Source organism: Mobula hypostoma, chromosome 10 (genome assembly GCF_963921235.1).
Source record: "Mobula hypostoma chromosome 10, sMobHyp1.1, whole genome shotgun sequence".
NCBI lineage: Eukaryota > Metazoa > Chordata > Chondrichthyes > Myliobatiformes > Myliobatidae > Mobula > Mobula hypostoma.
The window spans coordinates 32,473,793-32,491,944 of NC_086106.1; the positions used below are offsets into that span (position 1 = coordinate 32,473,793).

The window sequence follows — 18,152 nt, forward strand, 5'->3', positions numbered from 1 at the left end:
GGGGAAATTACCGGCAAGGACAAAGGAGGGAATTTATCTGACCGCTCTCCACCTTTGAGGGCATTTGGGCCACAGATTGTCCATAAGCTTCTGGGCGTTATAAACAGCTTGTCACCATAATGTTGTGAACAAATAGGTATAGAACCCTTTGGGCTGCTGAAGGGCGCAGAGAAAGAGACATCATTATTTCTAAGTGCTTTTCCCCAATGATTAAATTTGCAATCCCAACAGTGATCTCATCATCTGTAACCGTTCACCCAAGAAACTTCAACTCTCCCTCAAGCTACTTTAAATTATAATTAAACCCCTGTTAAATACATTTTTTTTACTCACTTGGTTCCTGATTGGGAGATTTTTCAAAACATCCCAGCCACTGCCAGTATCTCCTGATCCTGAACCAGCCCCGTCTCTCTTGCCCTGAGTTGGACACCTGCAAATCCCATCCTTCCTGTGCACCGATTGGTGGAAAGACCTCGCCCAGTCAGCCGCCAGCCGGCTCCTCACACTTTGATTGGCTGACTGTAGACGTCAATCAAATCTCCCAGCGCCATGAAGCAGCTGTCTTAAATATTGTGATTTGTGTAGCCGAGAATGTTATGGTAAACAATTTGACGCATTCATCTTTGGAAAACGGAGTAAAGGTGATTCGAAACGATTTCTCAACTACAAATCCTGCTTAAAATATAAAATGGCGATCCGCTCCAGGACAGTGACAGGACATGACATAGAGGTTTCCGGTACCCAGCTCCCTTTATGCTTATTCCCACTACATGCTCTATTTCTCGATCCGCCCTCTCCCACCAACCCACCTTCAAATCGCCAAAATGGCGATGTTCCTACCCAGAATGCACAGTGCGGCAGAAGGCGGCCTATGTATATTTAATGGCCACAAGTGCGCAGGCGCAAAGTAAGATTTCAGATGCTGGAATCTGGAGTGAAAGGGGCCGGAGGAGCTCAGCAACGGGTCAGGATTGAGAATACAGAGGGGAAAGAGCCAATAGAACGGGCTGGGCTGAGGGGTGGAACCGGGTGAGAGAAGGCGGCAATGGAACCAGATAAGGGAGGAATGAATGGGTCGGTGAAGCTAGTAGTAAAGGGGGTGTTAAGTGGGAATGGGGCTGGCGGGTGATAGGGGGAAACCGATAGGGATCTTTTTTAAAGAGGGAAGAGGGAAGTGGGTTTTCTCACATTGATACCTGTACAGCAAGCCTACAAGTACTGCAAAGCAACTGAAATTTTCAGTTCCAAGAGGGACAGAAAAATAGCGTGGATGCTGAAAATCTGAAACAAAGGGAATATGTTTTTGGATATGATCCCATGATCCTCTCCCTTCTCCTTCTCCAGTGTGGTATCCCTTTTGCCAATCACCTGGCTCCATCCCTCCCCCTCCTGTCTTCTCCTGTCATTTCCGATCTCCTCCTCCCCCTCCTACTTTCAAATCTCTTACTAGCTCTTCTTTCAGTTGGTCCTGACGAAGGGTCTCGGCCAGAAACGTCGACTGTACCTCTTACTAGAGATGCTGCCTGGCCTGCTGCGTTCCACCACCATTTTTTTGTGTGTGTTGCTTGAATTTCCAGCATCTGCAGATTTCCTCGTGTCTGTTTTTGGAAATGCTGAGCCGTTTATATACTCTATACAGAGACAGGGCATTTCACCCACTGGGTCTGTGCTGACCATCATCTACACGGATCCGACTCACTTCAATATCCCCAGATTCAACCGCTGTCTACACGCTCGAGGCAATCTACCCATCCTACTGTACTCCTGTCAGTTCCCGCAGATTCCACCACTAGAGGCAATCTACAGTGACCAATTAACCTACCAGCCTATTGTTGATCCTGCCGTCTTGTTGATGTGAGCATTACCGTTTGTTTTAGTCAGCTTTACCTTGAGACATTCCCACAATAATTTTTGTTTTAGAGATGGGACATTTAACAACGGTACGGTAGTGAACTGGTTAGCACAACAATTTACAGTACCAGTGACCTGGGTCCAATTCGCACTGCTGCCTGTACATTCTCCCCATGACCAAGTGGGTTTCCTCCCACACTCAAGAAGACAAACTGGACCTGGGTTAATTGGTCATTGTAAATTTTCCCGTGATTGGGCTGGTATTAAATTGGGGGAATGCTGGGCAGCCTGGCTCCAAGGGCTGATTCTGCACTGTATTTCAGTAAATGAATAGAGAACCATCATTTAAAAAGCTGCTGGTTTCTTATTCATCTTGTAAGGCTGATTTATATCAAAGCTCAAAAGTTCGAAGTAAAAATTATTATCAGAGTACATACATGTCACCACATACAACCCTGAGATTCTTTTACTGCAGACATAATCTATCGAACAGTTACTTTAAACATCAGGAACTGTTAACTGTAAATGCGAGTATAAATACAAACCAAAAATTAACAAGTAGGAAACAACAAGATAATAGTCCTAAAACAAGTGTAGCTATCCCCTTTTGTTTAGGAGTCTGATGGTTGAGGGGTAGTAACTGTTCTTGAACCTGGTGGTGTGAGTCCTGAGGCTCCTGTACCTTCTACCTGATGGCAGCAGCGAGAAAAGAGCACGGCCTGGGTGGTGAGGATCTTTGATGAGGGTGTGGCTGCTTCATGTAGATGTGCTCAATAGTTGGGAGAACTTTACCCGTGATGTACTGGGCCAAATCCACAGCCTTTTATAGGGTTTTCCACTCAAAGGCATTGGTGTCCCCATACCAGGCCGTAGCGCATCCAGTCAGCACACTTTCCACCACACATCTATAGAAGTTCGCCAAGGTTTCTGATGATCTGCTGAATCTCTGCAGAATCCTGAGGAAGTGGAGGCACTGTCGTGCTTTCTTCACAATAATGTTTATATGATGGGTCCAGGACAGGTCCTCTGCGATAATGACACACAGGAATTTAAAGTTACTGACCCACTCCACCTCTGATCCTCTTATTACTGACTCATGGACCTCTGGTTTTCCTCTCCTGGTCTACCATCAGTTCCTTGGTCTTATTGACATTGTGTGAGAGAATATTGTTATTACACCACTCGGCCAAGTGTTCAACCTCCCCCCCTCCCCCCGTATGCGGATTCATCACAAGCCTTGATACGGCCCACGACAGTGGTGTCATCAGCAAACTTGAATCTGGTGTTGGAGCTGTACTTAGTCACACAGTCAGAGGTGTTAGCAATGTTGTGTTCTTTGGAATGTACCGCTTATTTTTACTCATTTGACCTGGTGCCTCAGACATGCTCTTTTCTCCTTCCTCCTCATTCTGGGGCTTGCCACTATTGTCCTTCTATCTATCTCCAGTCCCAGGCAGAGGACTTGCTGTTCTTCCTTTGTCCTCAGCAGTTCCTTGCCTTGTTTCAGATCATCCTTCATATTCCTGAATGATTAATTTCCCTCTGCAGTTCTGTCGCTCTGGCTGTTGCCAGGCTGCCATTACCTTGTCTCTACCTCCTTTTTAGCCTCTGACTGTTTTCCCAGCATTCTTTGAAGAACCTTGAGTTTATCTGCTCGTAAAGATGGAAATACTTTGTTACTTACATTCACGAGATGGAGCCACGGTAACATAGCGGCCAGCACACCACTGTAACAGTTCAGGGGCTTCGGCGTTCCAGCCATTCTGTAAGGAGTTTGTATGTTCTCCCTGTAGAATGTGTGGGTCTTATAGACAATAGACAATAGGTGCAGGAGTAGGCCAATCGGCCCTTCGAGCCAGCACCGCCATTCACTGTGATCATGGCTGATCATCCACAATCAGTACCCCTTTCCTGCCTTCTCCCCATATCCCTTGACTCCACTATCATTAAGAGCTCTATCTAACTCTTTCTTGAAAGAATCCAGAGAATTGGCCTCCACTGCCTTCTGAGGCAGAGCATTCCACAGAACCACAACCCTCTGTGTGAAAAAGTTTTTCCTCAACTCCATTCTAAATGGTCTACCCCTTATTCTTAAAATGTGACCTCTGGTTCTGGACTCCCCTAACATCGGGAACATGTTTCCTGCCTCTAGCATGTCCAATCCCTTAATAATCTTATATGTTTCAATCAGATCCCTTCTCATCCTTCTAAATTCCAGTGTATACAAGCCCAGTCGCTCCAATCTTTCAACATATGACAGTCCCACCATCCCGGGAATTAACCCCGTGAACCTACGCTGCACTCCCTCAATAGCTAGCGTGTCCTTCCTCAAATTTGGAGACCAAAACTGTACACAATACTTCAGGTGTGGTCTCACCAGGGCCCTGTACAACTGCAGAAGGACTTCTTTGCTCCTATACTCAACTCCCCTTGTTATGAAGGCCAACATGCCATTAGCTTTCTTCACTGCCTGCTGTACCTGCATGCTTACTTTCAGTGACTGATGAACAAGGACGCCTAGATCTTGTTATACTTCCCCTTTTCCTAACTTGACACCATTCAGATAGTAATCTGCCTTCCTGTTCTTGCCACCAAAGTGGAAGACCTCACATTTATCCACATTAAACTCATCTGCCATGCATCTCACATCAAAGTTGCTGGTGAACGCAGCAGGCCAGGCAGCATCTCTAGGAAGAGGTACAGTCAACGTTTCAGGCCGAGACCCTTCGTCAGGACCAGCAACTTTGATGTGTGTTGCTTGAAATTCCAGCATCTGCAGAATTCCTCGTGTCTGCCATGCATCTGCCCACTCACCCAACCTGTCCAAGTCACCCTGCATTCTCATAACATCCTCCTCACATTTCACACTGCCATCCAGCTTTGTGTCATTTGCAAATTTGCTAATGTTACTTTTAATCCCTTCATCTAAATCATTATTGTATATTGTAAATAGCTGTGGTCCCAGCACCAAGCCTTGCGGTACCCCACTAGTCACTGCCTGCCATTCTGAAAAGGACCCATTAATCCCTACTCTTTGTTTCCTGTCTGCCAACAAATATTCTATCCATGTCAGTACCCTACCCCCAATACTATTTGCTCTAATTTTGCCCACTAACCTCCTACGTGGGACCTTATCAAAGGCTTTCTGAAAGTCCAGGTACACTACATCCACTGGCTTTCCCATGTCCATTTTCATAGTTATATTCTCAAAAAATTCCAGAAGATTAGTCAAGCATGATTTCCCCTTCGTAAATCCAAGCTGATTCTGACCTGTCCTGCCACAGCTATCCAAATATGCCGCTATTTCATCTGTTATAATGGACTCCAGCATCTTCCCCACCACTGATGTCAGGCTAACTGGTCTATAATTGCCTGTTTTCTCTCTCCCTCCTTTCTTAAAAAGTGGGACAACATTAGCTACCCTCCAGTCCTCAGGAACTGATCCTGAATCTATAGAACATTGGAAAATAATTACCAATGTGTCCACGATTTCCAGAGCCACCTCCTTAAGTACCCTGGGATGCAGACCATCAGGGCCTGGGGATTTATGAGCCTTCAGTCCCATCTCTTTATCCAACACCATTTTCTGCCTGTTTTCCTTCAGTTCCTCTGTTACCCTAGGTCCTCTGGCCACTATTACATCTGGGAGATTCTTTGTGCCTTCCCTAGTGAAGACAATCCAAAGTACCTGTTCAGCTCATCTGCCATTTCCTTGTTCCCCATAATAAATTCACCCGTTTCTGTCTTCAAGGGCCCAACTTTGGTCTTAACTAATTTTTTCCTCTTCACATACCTGAAGAAGCTTTTACTATCCTCTTTTATATTCTTGGCTAGCTTACCTTCGTACCTCATCTTTTCCCCCCGTATTGCCTTTTTAGTTATCTTCTGATGCTCCTAAAAGTCTCCCAATCCTCTGGCTTCCCACTCATCCTTGCTATGTTATACTTCCTCTCTTTTATTTTTATACTGTCCTTGACCTCCCTTGTCATCCACGGTTGCCCCTTACTCCCCTTAGAATCTTTCTTCCTCTTTGGAATGAACTGATCCTGCATTTTCTGTATTTTTCCCAGAAGTACCTGCCAATGTTGTTCCACTGTCATCCCTGCTAGGGTATCTTTCCAGTCAACTTTGGCCAGCTCCTCCCTCATGGCTCCATAGTCCCCTTTGTTCAACTGCAATACTGACACTTCCGATTTTCCCTTCACCCTCTCAAATTGTATTTGAAAACTTATCATATTATGGTCACTACCTCCTAATGGCTTCTTTACCTCGAGTTCCCTTATCAAATCCGGTTCATTACACAACACTAAATCCGGAATTGCCTTCTCCCTGGTAGGTTCCAGTACAAGCTACTCTCAGAATCCATCTCAGAGGCACTCCACAAACTCCCTTTCTTGGGGTCCAGTACCAACCTGATTTTCCCAGTCTACCTGCATGTTGAAATCCCCCATAACAACCGTAGAATTATCTTTGCGACATGCCAATTTTAAATCTTGATTTAACTTGCACCCTATATCCAGGCTACTGTTTGGGGGCCTGTAGATAACTCCCACCAGGGTCTTTTTGCCTTTACAGTTTCTCAGTTCTATCCATACTGACTCTACATCTCCTGATTCTATGTCCCCTCTCGCAAGTGACTGAATTTCATTCCTCACCAACAGAACCACCCCATACCCTCTGCCCACCTGTCTGTCCTTCTGATAGGATGTATATCCCTGAATATTTATTTTCCAGCCCTGGTCGTCTTACAGCCATGTCTCTGTTATTCCTACAACATGATACTTGCCAATTTCCAACTGAGCCTCAAACTCATCCACCTTATTTCTTATACTCTGTGCATTCATATATAATACTTCTAATCCATTTAAAGTAATACTTTTACTCCCCTCACCTTTCACATCGATTCCTATTGCACTTGGCCATTCTCTCCGAACCCTTCCTGAGCTTTCTGCCCCTTTAATTCTGTGTCTTTCTGAACTTTTCTTATTCTGTCTTTCCCTTTAACTCCATTCTTATATTTCCAGTTCGTCCCCTCCTCCCCACTACTTAGTTTAAACACACCCGTGCAGAGGTGGCAAACCTGCCTGCCAGAATGCCGGTCCCCTGTCTGTTAAGGTGCAACCCATCCCTTCTGTACAATTCATCTTTACCCCAAAACAGATCCCAGTGGTCCAAGAATCTAAATCCCTGCTTCCCGCACCAGCTCCTCAGCCACACGTTCTGAACCCCTATCTCCCTGTTCCTGCCCTCACCAGCACAAGGAACTGGAAGCAAATCCGAGATAACCACCCTGGAGTCCTGCTTTTCAGCCTTCTTCCGAGTTCTCTGAAGTCACGCTGCAAAATTTCTCTCCTCTTCTTCCCGACGTCATTTGTGCCGACATGCACCACCACCTCGGCTGTTCACCTTCTCCCTTTAGGATTCCCTGCAATAGGTCCGTGATGTCCTGGATCCTGGCACCAGGGAGGCAACACACCATCCTTAAATCCCGCCTGTTGCCGCAGAAACCCCTTTCTGTACCTCTCACTATGGAGTCCCCTACTACCACGGCTTTGCCTGACGTCTGTCTCCTCGGCTTTGTTTCAGCGCCAATTGTTGACTCGCAGACCCGTCCACCTCTCAGACTGGCACTGTTTTCTGTCCCGACAGCTTCCAAGAGGGAGAACCTGTTTACGTGAGGCACATCTCCCGGGGTCTCCTGTACTCCAAGCATCCATCCCTTCCTCATCATCGCCCTCCCCCACTTCTCTCTTCTGGTATCTTTGGTGTAACGATCTCGCTGCAGGTCCTGTCTGGAAAAATCTCTGATTCCCGGATGAACCTGAGGTCATCCAGTTGCCTCTCCAGTTCCTCAACACGGTCCTTTCGGAGCTGAACCAGGACACACTTTCCACATTTGTAGCAGCCAGAGGCACCATCAACGTCCCTGATCTCCCACATCATGCAAGCAGCACACTGAATCAGTTGACCTGTCATTTCTTCACCACTTCTCACCCTCTCCAACTGTGGCGTAGTCTCCTCCCTCAGCCTCCTCGCCGAAGACTCCCGAGCCAAAGACTCGCACTTTTCTCACAAGGCACTTCCCAGACAAGGCAGCTCCCCTAGAGCGAGCCTTGATTATATTGGCTGATATTTTGACTAATTTGTTTTACTTGTCGCACTTCGGCCAACCTCGAACATTTAGTAAATCTTCACTGGGTTTCTGGTTTGCAGCCACAGTCCAAAGACCTACTAGTTGGTAGGTTAATTGGTCATTGTAAATTGTCCCGTGGTTAGTGTTGTCAGGGGCTGCTGGGGCAGCATGCCCTGGAGGGTCTACTTTGTGCTAAATCACTAAATTAAAAAAAAACTATTGCATCAAGTATCTCCATCTTTCAAAACCTTATGAGGCAGATCCTCATCTTATTGGAGGGAGGGGGTGAATATTGGTACGTTACCATTATTTTCTCCGATTCTTTTCTTTTAAACTAGTGCCTTTTCTCCCCAGCATTTACCCTTAGAATCATAGAATAATACACGTCCTTTGGCCCAAATCCACGCCAACCGTAGTGCCTACCCATCTTGTACTAAATTCCTGCATTCAGCCCAAATCCCTCTAACCCTCGACCATAGATGTACAGTACCAATCCGAGTGCTTCTTAAATGATACAATCATACCTGCCTCAGCTACTTCCTCTGACAGTTTCTTCGATATACCCATCACTGTGCATATGAAAACATTTACCCTCTCATCCTAGATCTATGCCCCCTAATCTTGAACTAGTCAAATGTTACCATCCACCTTATCTGTGCCCCTCGTGATTTTATCAGCCTCTATAACTGGGGTCCATGTCATTAAAAAGGTTGGTGAACCCCTGCCCTACAAGGTCACCCTTCATTCAGTTGTGCTCCAAGGAATAAAAACCTAACCTGGCCAACATCTCTCTGTAGCTCGGGCCTCTAGCCCAGGCAACATCCTCTTTCGGGACTCTGCAGTTCACCTTCCCTATATTATTTGTTTACTGTGTTATTTGCACGATTTGTCCTCTTGCACTGCGGACTTTGTTGCGTGTAGTTTTTTGTGGATTCTGTTGTGTTTCCAGTTCCCACAAGAAGATGAATCTCAAGGTCGTACATGGTTGTTAAATACCGTACTTTGATCATAAACTTACTTTCAACTTTAACTCTTTTCCAGTTTAACCACATCTTTTCTGATCAAAATTGAGGATCTTTCAGTAGAACTGGAAACGATAATAGGAGGTTTGACTGAAGCCTTGATTGTCATCTTTCAATATTTCAGGTTCCGGAACTTGCACACCCGGATTCTCCATGATGGCTACTCATCCCAAAACTTCTCTTTGTCCATGCTGTCTCAAGCCAACTTTAGACTCTTGTCCTTGGTAAGAATCTTCATGCTTCGTAACTTGGAAGGAGAAACATAGAAACATAGAAACATAGAAAATAGGTGCAGGAGTAGGCCATTCGGCCCTTCGAGCCTGCACCGCCATTTATTATGATCATGGCTGATCATCCAACTCAGAACCCAGCCTTCCCTCCATACCCCGTGACCCCTGTAGCCACAAGGGCCATATCTAACTTCCTTTTAAACATAGCTAATGAACTGGCCTCAACAGTTTGCTGTGGCAGAGAATTCCACAGATTCACCACTCTCTGTGTGAAGAAGTTTTTCCTAACCTCGGTCCTAAAAGGCTTCCCCTCTATCCTCAAACTGTGACCCCTCGTTCTAGACCTCCCCAACATCGGGAACAATCTTCCCGCATCTAGCCTGTCCAATCCCTTTAGGATCTTATACGTTTCAATCAGATCCCCCCTCAATCTTCTAAATTCCAACGAGTACAAGCCCAGTTCATCCAGTCTTTCTTCATATGAAAGACCTGCCATCCCAGGAATCAATCTGGTGAACCTTCTTTGTACTCCCTCTATGGCAAGGATGTCTTTCCTCAGATTAGGGGACCAAAACTGCACACAATACTCCAGGTGTGGTCTCACCAAGGCCTTGTACAACTGCAGTAGTACCTCCCTGCTCCTGTACTCGAATCCTCTCGCTATAAATGCCAGCATACCGTTCGCCTTTTTCACCGCCTGCTGTACCTGCATGCCCACTTTCAATGACTGGTGTATAATGACACCCAGGTCTCGTTGCACCTCCCCTTTTCCTAATCGGCCACCATTCAGATAATAATCTGTTTTCCTATTTTTGCCACCAAAGTGGATAACTTCACATTTATCCACATTAAATTGCATCTGCCATGAGTTTGCCCACTCACCCAACCTATCCAAGTCACCCTGCATCCTCTTAGCATCCTCCTCACTGCTAACACTGCCACCCAGCTTCGTGTCATCCGCAAACTTGGAGATGCTGCATTTAATTCCCTCATCCAAGTCATTAATATATATTGTAAACAACTGGGGTCCCAGCACTGAGCCTTGCGGTACCCCACTAGTCACCGCCTGCCATTCTGAAAAGGTCCCGTTTATTCCCACTCTTTGCTTCCTGTCTGCTAACCAATTCTCCACCCACACCAATACCTTACCCCCAATACCATGTGCTTTAAGTTTGCACACTAATCTCCTGTGTGGGACCTTGTCAAAAGCCTTTTGAAAATCCAAATATACCACATCCACTGGTTCTCCCCTATCCACTCTACTAGTTACATCCTCAAAAAATTCTATGAGATTCGTCAGACATGATTTTCCTTTCACAAATCCATGCTGACTTTGTCCGATCATTTCACCGCTTTCCAAATGTGCTGTTATCACATCCTTGATAACTGACTCCAGCAGTTTCCCCACCACCGACGTTAGGCTAACCGGCCTATAATTCCCCGGTTTCTCTCTCCCTCCTTTTTTAAAAAGTGGGGTTACATTAGCCACCCTCCAATCCTCAGGAACTAGTCCAGAATCTAACGAGTTTTGAAAAATTATCACTAATGCATCCACTATTTCTTGGGCCACTTCCTTAAGCACTCTGGGATGCAGACCATCTGGCCCTGAGAAAGAGCAGAATCCTTTCCAGACTATAAGGGGTTCTGTTCCTGAGGCCTGTTCCTTAACCAAGATTGCAAGTGTGGCAGCCTGGCAATATATTGCGTAAGGTGCAGTTAAACCAGGACTCAACCATTTGGAATTTTCTGCAAGATGCTAATGATATTACTGCGGACTGAACTCCCACTTGGCAGAACCCTTCTGTAAGCCAGGAAATCAATGTACCTGCTCCCAAACCCTTGTCATCTGTATGGGCTGATTGTATGTTAGATACGTGTGTCATGACCAAAGGGAAAAAATGGCTGGAGTTGCCTAGCGCTTTAGTGCTAGGGTGTTATTATGTGTGTCAAAAATCAAACTTACAAAAATTAGTGAAAATAGTGAAAACTGCCAATATTTACAAAAAGATATCTACCAGAAAACATAACAATAGCTCTGTACTTTGTCCAGTGTGAACTTCTGATTTCTCAGCTCAGGGCAATCAGCTCGTTTTTTTTTTGCACACACTACAACATATGATCGTTAATTACCAAAGTTAACTGAAGACTATACGTGAATTAGAATATGACACACCCCACAAATGTCATTACAATCATTACAAAATAAACTGAAATATCCACATAAACTACAGTATGCAAATAAGATATACACGTTTACACATGAATACCCACTACTGGAGAAATGGAATTTTTCAGCACGTATGGTTGGGAAGGCACCATAAAGCCAGACCGAGCACATCGGTACATTCTCTATGAGAATGTACGGTGAAGACACAGAAGTACGCACACTTGGCGCAATGACAACAGAATGACAAGGCGGTGTCTGTGTTTGAGTGAACGGGGTGTGGAAGGAGTGTGTTTACCGAGTGCTCTCTGTCACACCACAAGTTGGGCAGTTGTAACCGGAGGGAGGACCTGTATCACTATTTAGGGAGAGGGAGGAGCAGAACACGTCACCATAAATTATTTGTATTGATATCATTTGAAGGAAGAATGCTGCATAAAAAGTAGAGACAGGACATAAGAAATAATAGGAGGGGTGAGCATGTTCAGTATGGGCTCGATGATGGACATGGATGACAGGAAAATTACATCAGACCACTTTGTTAATGTTGGAAAAGAGACAAGACTAAACCAGTGGGAATGGAGTTTTGGGATTTCATAAGGCCCTTGAGAAAGTGCCATCATTAAACAACATTTGGGATTGGGGGTGTTTCTGTGGAATGAGTACAAGTTAACAGGCAGAAAACAGGGATTGGTGGAACAGGGATGGGTCCAATGAAATGAGAAAAGGTACGGCACCTAAATGATTATTCCCCTGAGAGCCGGTGTTAACTCGATAGGCAGATTTGTCTTCTATATGTTGTTATGATGGAGAAATGCACTCATGCCAAGAGGATGTCCAGGCTGCCAATGTCTTCCTTGGACACTGTAGAGAGATTTAACTGAGATATATAACATTTTTGGAGACCCAGATAGGGTAAAAAGTCCTGCTTCCCTCTGCAGAGATATCAATAGAGTCGCAGAATCATAGAGCAACACAATTGGCCCAATTGCTTCATATTGCAACATTTTCACAAGTGTGGTGAACACCTTATTCACCGCCCTGTCTACCTGTGATGCTGCTCTCAACCAGCTCCTACATTACACTCCCGAGTGCCCTACCATTCACAGTGCAAGTTCTAATGCTGGTCTGACTTTCTAAAATGTAACACCTACACTCATTTGCATTGAAATATTTTTGCTAATTCCATAGCTCATCAAGATTCCCTTGTAATCTACAATAACCACCTTCACTATCAACAACACGTCCTAATTTTATATCATCTGCAAACTTGCTGATCAAGCCTTGTACATTCACATGGAAATAATTTCGTTACATAATGAATAACAAGGGTTCCAACACTGATCCCTGTGGCTCGCCATTCCAGTCATCACTCTCCACACAGAGCAACAACCTCCAACCAGCACTCCGAGCCCATGATGAAGGCACATAAGTAGCTCTCGCTGGATTCCATGGGACCCAACCTTCCAGACCAGGCTGCAGTGGGATCCTGTCAAAGGCCTTACTAAACTTAAAATAGACAGCATCCACTACCCTTCCCTCATCTACCTTTTTGGTTACCTCTTCAAAAAAAATTCATCAAGCACAACTTTCCATACGCAAAGCCTAAACAGGCTCCATGTACCTAAATGCTGTTAGATCATGTTTCTCAGAAATCCCTCCAGTAATTTGCCCACTAGTGACAGCAGGCTGAGAGGCCTGTACCTTCCTATCTTGTTCTTGCTACCCAACAGAAGAACATCAGCCACCTTTGTATGGGAACTTCACCAATGGCTAACAATGAAGCAATTTCTTGTCTGGCTTCTCACAAAGTCTGAGGATGCACACTATCAGGTCCAGGGATTTATCCACACTGCAAACACCTCCTCCCTGGTAATATGTCCTCCAAAACATCACCACATTACCTCTTGAGCAACCACAATTTTCTTCTCAGTGAATATCAAGGAGATATATTTGTTGAAAATCCCGCCCGTCTCATGTGGCTAGAAACATAGATGACTGGAGGAACCTATTTTCTCCCTGGCTACCTTTAACCCTACATAGAGCTACAGAACCTCCTGGCATTTTGGTTTACCTTACCTGCCAGATCCATCTCGTGCCCTCTCACCAAAACAAGAGTGCAAGCTGACTGCTACTTTCAGTATTTGCCCTGTGTCGTTCCCTAAGAGACGGTCCAGTATTGCACCCTCCCAACTCAGGAAACTTTGCTGGAGACACCTGACAAATCCCACCCTCCAGGCACTCATTCTCAGGAAAGTCCAGTCAAAACCGGGGAAATGTCTATCTCCTACTAATACAACACTATTATTCTTTCAACAATGAGCAATTTCTCTACATCTGTGCTCCTTGTGTTCTTACTGAGTATCGGAGGTCTCTATAATACAACCCCACTAGAGTGACCGTCTCCTCTCTTTAAAGTTCTATCCATAAGGCCCCCCCGGACAATTCTATAAGAATGTCAGCTGTAAGTACTGCTGTACAACACACCCACAGAATGTTGGAGGAACTTAGCTGGTCAAGCAGTACATGAAGGAAAAGAACAGTCAACAGTTTGGGTGTCAGCTCGAATTGTCAGCTGTTCATTTCCCTCCACACATACTACCTGACCGGCTAGGTTCCTACAGCATTTGGTGTGCTTTGCTCCAGCTGTCGAGCATCTGCAGAATCACTGGTGTCTGAGTATGACTGTTACGTCTTATCAAAAACATCCCTCCTCACCCCCCTCACTCACTGGCCTCTTGCCTCTGACATGCCAGAAGCATCTGTATTCTGTAATATTGAGCTGCCAATCCAGCTGCACTTTCAGCTTTCACAGCCAATCCACGCCCTGAGTTCATCGGATTTACCTGTTAAACCTTGGTGCAATGAAATTACTGTAGTTTAACTGAGTATTTCCTTCCCTGCCCCATCTGTCCTGACTGCTAAACTCACTCTTGCTTTATCCCCTGACTTGCTCCTCCTCAGAGTCCCATCCTCCAGCTACTCTACTTTAAACCCTACCATGTTGCATTAGCAACTTTCCTTGCAAGGGTATTGGTCCCTCTCTAGATCAAGTGCATTCCTTCCCTCTTGTAGACTGCTTATACCCCAGAGAAGATCTGAATAGTCCAAGAACCTCAATCCCTGCCTCCTGAACCAGCTTCCCAGGCAGCAGTTCATCTGGCCTGTGCTTCTACTTCTGACCTTACTAGCAAGGAGTCATCCGGAGGTCACTGCTCCTCCATCTAACCTCCTGCACTCATTCTGCAGAACCTCATCCCCTGTTCCACCTGTGTTGTAAGTTCATTGAGAGAGCATGAGAGGGGAGTTGAGGAAAGATTCATGCTTTGAGTCCTGAGTGGGACCTACAAAACAATGTGAAAAATGCAAAACTCCGTGCAGCATTTAAAAATTAGCTGTGGAGCACTAAACTACAACTAAAACTCAGGCACAATTAACCATGTCCATCTTAACCATAAACAATACGAGAGCGTATTGCAAGCACTCAGCTAGTCAAGCAGCATAACTCAACTTTTCAGACAAAGAGCTGGTCATTAGAATTGGAAAAGTGCAAGATGAAAGTCGAATTTGTTGTCACATGCATTTTAGTACACCTAGGCAAATGAAAATCATTTGCAGTAGTATCACAGGCCCATAGCATCAAATACAAAACATTCAGAAGCATAAACTTTGCAACGTAAATTATACATTTTACTGCAACTGTGAGCAGAGAGGGAAAAAAACATTTGAACGACTGCTTGCAGTTGTTAAATCTCTGATTTTGCCAATTTCGGACTGATGGACTGAAGGGCGGTGACTTGCAGAGCGCTGTCCATATTCCTTGGACATACCCGTGTCCTGTGAACCTATTATTGATGATTACTCAAACCTGAGCCTCTTTGAAAGGTCAAAGTCCAGGAGGTCAGCCAGGGTTAAGAAACCCCGCCCACTCCACGGCCCAGCTAAGGTGCTGCGCATGTGTCCTCATACCCACACTTCAAAGACAGTTGTCAGTGCCCTGACATCTCTGGATGTCCCTTAGTTTTGTGGACAGCTATTAAGAATTGGCAACGACGCAATTATTCACTGCAAGCCCCTCTGTCTTAATACGAGGCACTGAATTAACCTTTACAATGAATACTTTCCCAACCTCTCAATTGGCGATGCAGGATTCCATTACTCTCAACTGGCCAGCTGTGGCCCTTCTACTTCCTCTTGCGTTGTTTTATGGCGGTTGGCAAACCAGCTTTAAGGTACTTTACCACCACCTGCTAGACTGGAGTGTGGATCGTTTGATAAACAGGAGGGAAAAGAATTGCATTCCCTATGTTCTATATAAATCATGCAAGCGCATGGCCAAGTGTTTAAGGCGTTCGTCTAGTGATCTGAAGGTTGCTAGTTTGAGCCTTGGCTGAGGCAGCGTGTAGTGTCCTTGAGCAAGGCACTTAACTACACATTGCGACGACACCGGTGCCAAGCTGTATGGGTCTCAATGCCTTTCCCTTGGGCAATATCGGTAGCGCAGAGAGGGGAGACTGGCAGCATGGGAACTGCCAGTCTTCCATACAACCTTGCCCAGGCCTGCACCCTGGAAACTTTCCAAGGCGCAAATCCATGGTCTCATGAGACTAACAGATGCCTATATATATAATAAACCAGTCTTTCAGATACTTCATGATATAGGTCTGTATTTCTTTTGAAATCCCACTTAAAATATCATCTATACCCACAGAAGTTTTTTTTTGTTTATTTTAAGCACTCCTTTTATCTTCACTCTTTCTCTTTGGTACTTCTAACACTTTATCAATACATGTTCAACTGTTTCTGGTTGATTACAGTATTCACACAATCCAGTTGGCTGTTTCCCTGTTTTAGGTAATGTGTAATTAAGACTTGTGTGTTCAATTCTTAAACGACTGATAATCACTTCTATCTATGTCCACTTGACAATCTTTTGCATCTGACTTGCCTCTGTATTTTGTACAGTTGTCTCCCTGTTTCACTCTCATCCCAGTGCTTCTGCCATGCCTCCTCAATACTTGTTTTAATAATGTTCTTGACTTCCGCTTTGCTTAGAGGGATTTGGACATCTATTATAGACGATTTGAGCAATTGTTTAGCTATATATCCACCTTTTCATAACCCTTCGCTCCACAATGAGCAGGAACCCAAAGAAAGCTTACTTCTACCCCATTTTCGGTCAGTGTATATAACTTACACAGATTTTCCAATAAAATATTCTGCCTACTTTCTCATTTTCTTGATTTGATAGAGGACAATGCAGACAAACTGTCCGAACAGCTTACAACCTTTCTGACATTCTTTCCTTCTATCTAAGACAATGCGGATGATGGACGTGGGTCCTGACCAATAACTACGGGGATAGCTTCCGGCGCCCTCTCGATCGTTCACCAATCACAGGGCGCGGAAAGGCTTGACTTCCTGCCGCTGGGTGGACCTTCCGGCGTTGATCCGCTGTCCTTTGTCCGGTTGCAGAGATTATAAACAAAATCAAATCGAAGTTTCTTGAATGTGTAAATATAAAGTTTCTGGAGGGAAGTGTTGGCTGTGATTTTGCAGCGAACGTGCTAATCTTTGTGAGTATTGGTATGAATTTAAATATTCTGTGCGAGGAGGGCGGTGGGGTGCAGTCAGTCGAGTTTGCGGGGTAGGCCGAGGACCAGATTCTGAGCGGGGGTCTGGGTGAAGTTGGAGATTCGGTCCCGCAACCAGCAGGAAGGATCCAGTGACGGGGATGTGAGATGGTTACCATCCTGAAAGGCGAAAAGGGGAGCCATTCAACACCGAGGAGTGGTTGGAATTGACCAATGCAGAATGGAGGGGAGATTTCCATCATGGGACCACATTGCGTTATGTACGTACTCCATCTGAGGGGTGGGGGATCTTATTAAACCTACTGGATACTGAGAGCGGATGTGGGGAGGAAGTTCCATTAGGTGGAGAGTGTAGAAGCAGAGTGCACAGCCTCAGAATAGGATGTCGCTTTAGGATAGAATTTCTTCAGTCAGAAGGAAGTAAATCTTGTACTTATTGCCACAGAGGGCTGTGGAAAGCCAAGTTACTAAGGAAGAGATTGATTGGTAATGGGTTAAGAGTTATGGGGAGAAGGCAGGAGAATGGGGTCGGAAAAATATCCAGTGTGATTGAATGGTGGAACAGACTCAGGCTAAAAAACCTAATTCTGCTCTGCTATCTTATGGTCAGGAGTAGAATAGGCTCCCAGTGGTGAAGATGCAGATAGAATGTGTTTAAACAGGTGGAATGGGGCACATTCCTGAAGTGGGACAGCAAAGGGTGCAAAAATGTCCGTTAAAGGATTGTTCTGAATTTTTATCCTGTAATATAAAGTGACCATTTGTGTAAACTCCTTTAATAGGACTGTAGAAGTGGATTTGCAAAGGTGGGATCGCAAAGTTAGCATTTTATTAGGAGTCACTCGACTCATCGGGATCTGTGGATTACCAGCCTCTCAACATGCAAAGAAAATTGTTTGTCTGTGCAATCGATGGGAAAACATTTCAGAGATTACCCAGACTGAGCCCTGCTCAGAGTGAGAATTTCCAGGTGCAGTAACTGTGGAACAAACTTCAGCCAGTAACGCAGCCTGAAAGGTTTTCGCCCCATTCACGGTGCAGGGAGGCTGCAAGAGTGTCGTATTTGTCGAAAGGGATTCAGCCATTCTTCCGGACTGGAGAAATTCTGGGAACAACTCTGCAGCACGGAGAGACCCTGCAAGTGTGGAGATTGTGGGA

At 45.2% G+C, this 18,152-nt stretch overlaps 1 long non-coding RNA gene across 1 annotated transcript; it reads left to right on the forward strand.

Moving 5' to 3' along the window:
* Positions 1–931: 931 nt before the first annotated feature.
* LOC134352820 (uncharacterized) lies at positions 932–18,143 on the forward strand. The gene is made up of 4 exons (XR_010019465.1): positions 932–964; positions 9,131–9,230; positions 16,718–16,976; positions 17,777–18,143. It is a non-coding gene; the product is annotated as an uncharacterized LOC134352820 (long non-coding RNA).
* Positions 18,144–18,152: the final 9 nt, after the last annotated feature.